We start from the raw sequence: 6,602 nt of genomic DNA, 5'->3' as shown, positions 1-6,602 counted from the left end.
GTGGCGTTTCCCTCTTTCTGGGAGACAGCAGTTGCATTGGGTTGGATCCCCTGCTCCAGTGACTCATCCTACCTGACACCTCTGTCTGCCACAACCCTTTTCCAGTTAAGTTCCCACTCACGGGCACCAGATTTGGGACTTGACCACATCTTTTTGGGAGATGCAGTTCAGCCCAAACAGAACATTATTAGAGGCCTGGACATGCAGTGTCAATGAGATCGAGTTACTAGGTTATTGTTTTAATAACCTACGTGATGCTTATTTTAAAGAACACACAGAGTGGGTAAGGGTCTGCTAGGAAGCCTTCTCTCGTGCACTTGGCAAGACAGGACTCTAATTTTACCCACTAAGGTTGACAAGAGCATCTAAGCCAGGGGTCCTCAAACTTTTTAAACAGGGGACCAGTTCACTGTCCCTCAGACCGTTGGAGGGCCAGACTGCGGGCCCCGGGACGAGTCGACTGCTAAGCAGGACAGGCAGCAGCGGCAAAAACTCCTGGCAGGCTGGATAAATGCCCTAGGCAGGCTGCCTTAGTTTGAGGATGCCTGATCTAAGCTGTTGGCCAAATCAAACTGCTAAAGCAGGTTCAAGGCCCGGCGCAGTGGCTCACTCCTGTAATCACAACAGTTTGGGGAACTGAGTGAGGCAGGAGGATCACCTGAGGCCAAGAGTTTGAGACCAGGGCAATAAGACAAGACCTCTTCTCTACAGCAAAATTATAAATAAATAAATAAAACAAATAAATACGCAGGCCCTGGGGTTTAGGCGTGCCTAGGCATGCCCAGCTCATGGTGGGACAGACTGGCACAGCATTCCTCTCCAGAACTACCGTGACCCCTGAGAGGCCACATTTTCTAAGGAAATGAAAAGCAAATGTAAACTGAGCTGGTAACAAAGACTCTGCAGGGGGCTGGCTGCAGGCAGCAGGCCTGGCCCAGGGCACACAGTTGGGGCAGAGAAAAAGAAAGCCCAAGTGAGACCAGCAAGACTTTTCCAGGAAAGAGGTTGTAAAACCAAGGGTGGGAGTGCTGCTTGCAATCCCTCTGGCAGTGCTGAGCAGAGCGCAGAGCGTGGAGGAGTGCACTCAGCCCTGCTCTGACTCAGGGAGGCTGCTGGGGCCTGGGGCTGGGGCCTTCTATGGCTCACAGCCCACACTGGCAGCCACTCAGAGTCTCTGGCGAAAGGCCTAGTGACCCAAGGCCCATAGCTTCTTCACCTTTGCCAGACCCCAAAATACCCAAACACACTCCCGAGGGCCCCTGCAAGTAGGAACCTGCCTCCTCCCACCTCCCGCAGCAGCTCCAGCAAGACCTCCACGGTCCTGCTCATCCTTTGCACCCCCAGAGCTCTGGGACCCTTCTCTTAGCAGCTGCTGCCAGACCCCCTCTGTTCCTCCCCGCAAGAGCTGAGTGTGGCAGAGGGGAGATTAGAAGAGACTTCAGGAGGTAAAGGAAAGAGGGAGGGTGTTTTCCTGACATATCCGAAGCAGACACGTAATTCTTTTCCTGTGATCAGACCCTTTGACACTGATGCGTTGGTTTCTGTGATGCTGTATGTCCTGACTCAGCAGTGAGCTCCGTCCACCCTGACTGAGCAGTTCCCAGTTCCACTCACCCAACTCAGTCTATGGACCAGTGCTTTTGTTCAGTAATTCTTGATAATTCTCGAAACCAATGTACAGAAACCATTTTGAATCACAACTCATCTGTAGTTCACGCCTCACAGCATTCATATCTTAAATCCTATGCACGAATTCTCCAACGTGGGAATAAAACTTTGCAAGGACAAACACCTGGGTCCTTGTGGAGTGCCTCTTTTGCTCAGAAATGGCCCACACAGGCTCAGCACCTGCGCTCAGCAGCTAGGGCACTGGTCACAGACACCAGAGCTGGTGGGTTCCAACCCAACCCAGGGCCTGCCAAACAACAATAACAACAACAACAACAACAACAACAAAAATAGCCAGGCCTTGGGGCAGGTGCCTGTAGTCCCAGCTACTTGGGAGGCTGAGGCAAGAGAATTGCTTAAGCCCAAGAGTTGGAGGTTGCTGTGAGCTATGATGCTATAGCACTCTACTGAGGGTGACAGAGTGAGACTCTGTCTCAAAAAAAAAAGAAATGCCCCACACAGCATGAAGACATTATGAGGCGGTGATGTGCTGCCACCACGTAGCATAAAGTGACCGCCCAGCAGAACTCCAAGAAGCCATGATTGATGAAGACCAGCAGGAGGGATCCCAGGAGATTCAGGACCTACCACCTAAGGGTCACGTGGGAAGGTCTGGAGCTCTGTGGTCATAGGGACACTCCCAGGAAACTGGGACAGTCATTTGTGCATCGCAGTTTTTACTTGACAGGCTTTGCCTTCCACAATTCAGGAAAATGCCTTTTGTTACCCATTTTGGAGAATGTGAGTCTGAAAAACAGCCTCATAATTTGGGCAGCAAGGCCTACTGTCAGCCAGCCCCCTTCAGGAAGAGGCTGTAGGTACAGACTGGGTGCCAAGGAGGGAGAGGTCCACCCGTCTTGTCCAGGGGTGAGCTAATCTGCTGAAACTGAGTTTTAATACTGGGGCCACATCACCCAAATGATGCTTTCAATTTGCTTTCAAAACTCACCTTCAAAAACACAGGTCAGAGCTCACTTCAGCAGCACATACACTAAAATTGGAATGATACAGAGAAGATTAGCATGGCCCCTGCGCAAACGTGACACGCAAATTTGTGAAGCGCTCCATATTTTAAAAAAAACAAAAAACAGTTCAAATGAGTGGGTCACTGTCCCCAAGTACCACCCATCTCTCCCAGGGCTGGCCTCACCATCATGGGCCCAGGCAACACCTTCTACTCCAGCAGGGTGCCCCCACCCCCACCACCAGGGTCAGCAATGACTGTGCCAACTTAGTTCATCCACCTTTATTTTTGGCTTCAGGGCAGGTCAGCTGGGCTCAGTTCAGGTCTGTTTCATGCATCCAGTGGCCTCCTGAGACATACTCTCTTCTGCAAAGATCAGGAAGGCAGGAGACACAAGAGAGGCCCTTGGGATCCTTGGGTCCTCATAGCTGTGCACTTGGTCGCTTTTGTCTAGGGATGATGAGACCAGTGCAGGTCTCTCTTTTCACTGAGGTGACCACCAGCTTCCTGACCCTTGATTCTACATTATCATACAACTCACAGAACCACTACTCTGGTCCTCAAAGCTTCCTTTTTGGTCTCATTCCCTAACTTTACAACAGCCTTGCGAACCTGGGATTGGCCACCTCATACAAGACATAATACTGGGCAGCTCTGTGCTCAGTGTGCTAAGAACCCAACCCCGCCTGGGTGACGTTGGAGCCCATGACGCCAAGCCCTCTTTCGAGTGCACCTGGCCCACTGACCCTGGCACCGTCTGGGCCCTCAGACACACGAGAAATCTCTTCCACATTGGAAAGAAAGGCACCAGCTCTGGACTAGCCAGAGTCCATGGTGCACAAGGAAGCGTTGCCTTGACTCTATCCCCAGTCATTTAATTAAGCAAGAAACCACCAGAGAAGTAAGTAGCAAGGATGAGTTTTCTTTTCTTTTTTCTTTTTCCTTTCTGTTCTTTTCCCACAAAGACATCTGCTAGTTCAGACCACTGAGTCACTAGGACACACAGGGGACGAGTCACATCTGACTTCACAAGCATGGCCACAGCTGCGGGAAGGCGCGGTTTAAGCAGCCAGGCGCTGTAAGTGCCTTCTCACAGGGACGTCTGTGGCAAGGCCAGCAGGAAGTGTGTGCTTAGACCCGTCTCCCGCCCAGCCCCAGGGACCGGCTCTCAGGGCCAGTGGCCCCAGTGTGAGCCCCCCTTCTTCTCATGTCTTCAACAGGTGACCCTGGAAGACGGCGGAGGCCCAGTCCTTTGGCAATGGTGAGGGGGGCACCGTCGGAGGATTCCCAACTCTCCAATATTCCTTCAGGCCCGGGCCCCCCCCACTGGCCTTCACTTTTCACCCCAGGCGCCCAGTGTGGGTGAGCAGAGCCACTGGCAATAGAGACTGTGTGAGACTCTCTCTTGTTTTGCTGGGACATGCCGGCATTTTCTCATGACCTTTCAAAGGAATGCATTTAACTGATCGTTCCTGGGAGCAATTAAATGTGGAAAGGCACATCCCACCTGAAGGCCCAGAGTCTTTCCAAATCACATGGGCAACTGAGGTAAATATAAACAAATGCCATGTAACCCTCCAAAGGGTTTTAAACCAGCAGAACCAGACACTAAGGTTTGAGCTGGTGATCAGCTTGGCTGGGGTTGGATGTGTTCTGAGTCGCACAGTTGCCCTAACCACTCAGGGTCAGGCCAGAATCCCAGGAGTGGAGCAGAGACACTAAAGCCACAGCTAAAGGTCATGGACCCCCAGAAGTGAGTTTCAGTTCCAGGGATGGTTGATGTCCTGGAATACAGAAGGTGATCTCACTCTGAGCTCTCCTGGGCCACGCGGGTCTCTCCAGTGTAGACTATTCCCTGCTGAAATGGAGAAGACGGTTGTTTGCACAGAGAGAAGCTGCAGACCCAACGTTGGGAGTCATCTGTCCCTCCAGGAAGCCCAAGTTATCAGGCAGATTCTCCACCTGACCTGGAAATTATATGGGGCCTACGCACAGAGAGGACGGTCAAAGCCCCACACTGAGGTTTATCCTGGTGACCTCAGAACAATCTCTGACCTCTCTGTAAAGGTGACACAGAGGACGCCATCCATCTCATCTGAGTGTTGCAAAGTGCGATGGGACCTACAGAGCGTTGAATATGCACCTGGCACACAGTAGGCACTTAGTAAGCGGCAGCCCCAAGTATCCTGGTGAATCCAAGAACTTTCCTTAGCACACGAAGGCGGGTTACTCAGTTATCACTCCGGGCAGAGCAAGCAGGAGGAAATCTCCGCTACTTGTACAGACTGAGTTTGGTCACAGGGAAAAACCCAGCCTGCCCACACTCGACCTTTCCTTAAATATCACTTCAGCTGAGGCTTAAAGGGTTGGTTTGAGTGCCAGAGTGAAGTCTTATTCATTCAGGGATCACTTAAAGGAGGATGCGGAAGCAGCCCCCGTTCGGGTAAATGGTAACTTCCTCAGGGGAGTCATACAGGCAGGGCCAGAGCCCCTCCCAGAGGGTCTCCTCGGAGGGCCCACGATCACCAACAATGTCACACTGTGGGGAAGGAAAGTCCCAGGTGTTGGTGCCCACGCTCAACCTGGCACTGGCATGGACACACCCTGCTCTCTTCTGAAGCACTCCTTATCCCTGCCACCCACTATAAATAAGCAGTTTGTCAGAGGGAAGTGTCCTCTATGTACAAACCAAACCTCTCCAAATCCTAGACCCCTGTTCTGAAACAATGAGAAAAGCAGGCAAGGTCTTGGCCTTGGTCTTGGTCCAGCTGTTTCCTGCCCATTGACATTATTGGACGGTTAGTTCCAACAGACAAGAATGCCCCTGGGTTCATGAGGTCACAACGGAGACCTGTCATACTTTTTATTTTTCACTTTATATATCTCATACCGTGGACGTGTTACCTCCCAGTCTATCCTGGGTTAAATCAAAACCTTTTGATCTTTCATGTAAAAATAAACTAAAGGCAATTACCATGCTGTCAAATTGTGACCAATAAATGGAACCATTATTTGAAAGGTTTCAAATTCTGATAAGCAGAAAGACTGTTTTGAAAAATCTATAGCACAGAGTAGGGTAATTATAACTCCTCTGTGTGTGGCGCTCAGTCCACACTCGTTCCGCAAACCGAGTGCGGTTCTCTAACAATAACACTCTTCCAAAAAGGGACAGCCTGCAAATAAACGCACGCACCACATACATTTCCTGTCCGTTAAAAATAAACGTGCAGACAGTTGAAAGCAGCACAGAATCCTTTCCAACAATAAAAACAAACTCAGGCATGTCGTCGGGCCAGGCTTTGACATTTTTAAAACCATTATGGTGAAAAATAAACTCAACCTATAACATGAACTATTGTTAGAAATCCTTTGAGAAAAAAAAATGCCTCAAATAGAGAACTCTAAAGTTCGTTTACTAAAATGAAACCACTTTACTTAGGTTCTGTTAAAGGTTGAAATGCTTTCCCCAAAATAATGTTGAAAGTCCCAACCTCCAGTCCCTCACAAAGTCACCTTATTTGGAAATAGGGCCACTGGTTAAAATGAGGTCACCCTGGAGCAGGGCGGCCCCTAATCCAATATGAAAGAGGGAAGCAGAAGAGGGCCTCACGGGACTCAGAGAAGAGAAAGGCAGAGGGCGGAGAGTGCTGAAGGTGCTCTAGGAACCAAGGATGCCGAGGATGGGGGCCGCCCCCAGGAGCAGGCAGAGCCGGAGGAAATGAGTGCCAGCCCTCTCCTGCCCCTTCCTGACCCCCAGGACACCCCCTCTGGGAAGGTGTGGCGGCACATCCCTGTTGTCTCCCCCTCCAGGACACCCCCTCTGGGAAGGTGTGACAGCATATCCCTGTTGTCTCCCCCCTAGGACGCCCCCTCTAGGAAGGTGTGACAGCACATCCCTGTTGTCTCCCCCCCCCCAGGATGCCCCCTCTAGGAAGGTGTGGCAGCACATCCCTGTTGTCTCCCCCCCCCC

At 51.0% G+C, this 6,602-nt stretch overlaps 1 non-coding gene across 1 annotated transcript; it reads left to right on the top strand.

Moving 5' to 3' along the window:
- The first annotated feature begins 2,635 nt into the window (after positions 1 to 2,635).
- LOC111728487 lies at positions 2,636 to 2,742 on the top strand. The gene has a single exon (XR_002775762.1). It is a non-coding gene; the product is annotated as a U6 spliceosomal RNA (small nuclear RNA).
- The last annotated feature ends 3,860 nt before the right edge of the window (positions 2,743 to 6,602 follow it).

Source organism: Otolemur garnettii, unplaced genomic scaffold (genome assembly GCF_000181295.1).
Source record: "Otolemur garnettii isolate 467f Iridium unplaced genomic scaffold, OtoGar3 scaffold00161, whole genome shotgun sequence".
NCBI classification, from domain to species: domain Eukaryota; kingdom Metazoa; phylum Chordata; class Mammalia; order Primates; family Galagidae; genus Otolemur; species Otolemur garnettii.
The sequence above is the reverse complement of the archived record's forward strand: the minus strand, read 5'-3'. Positions and strand labels throughout refer to the sequence as shown.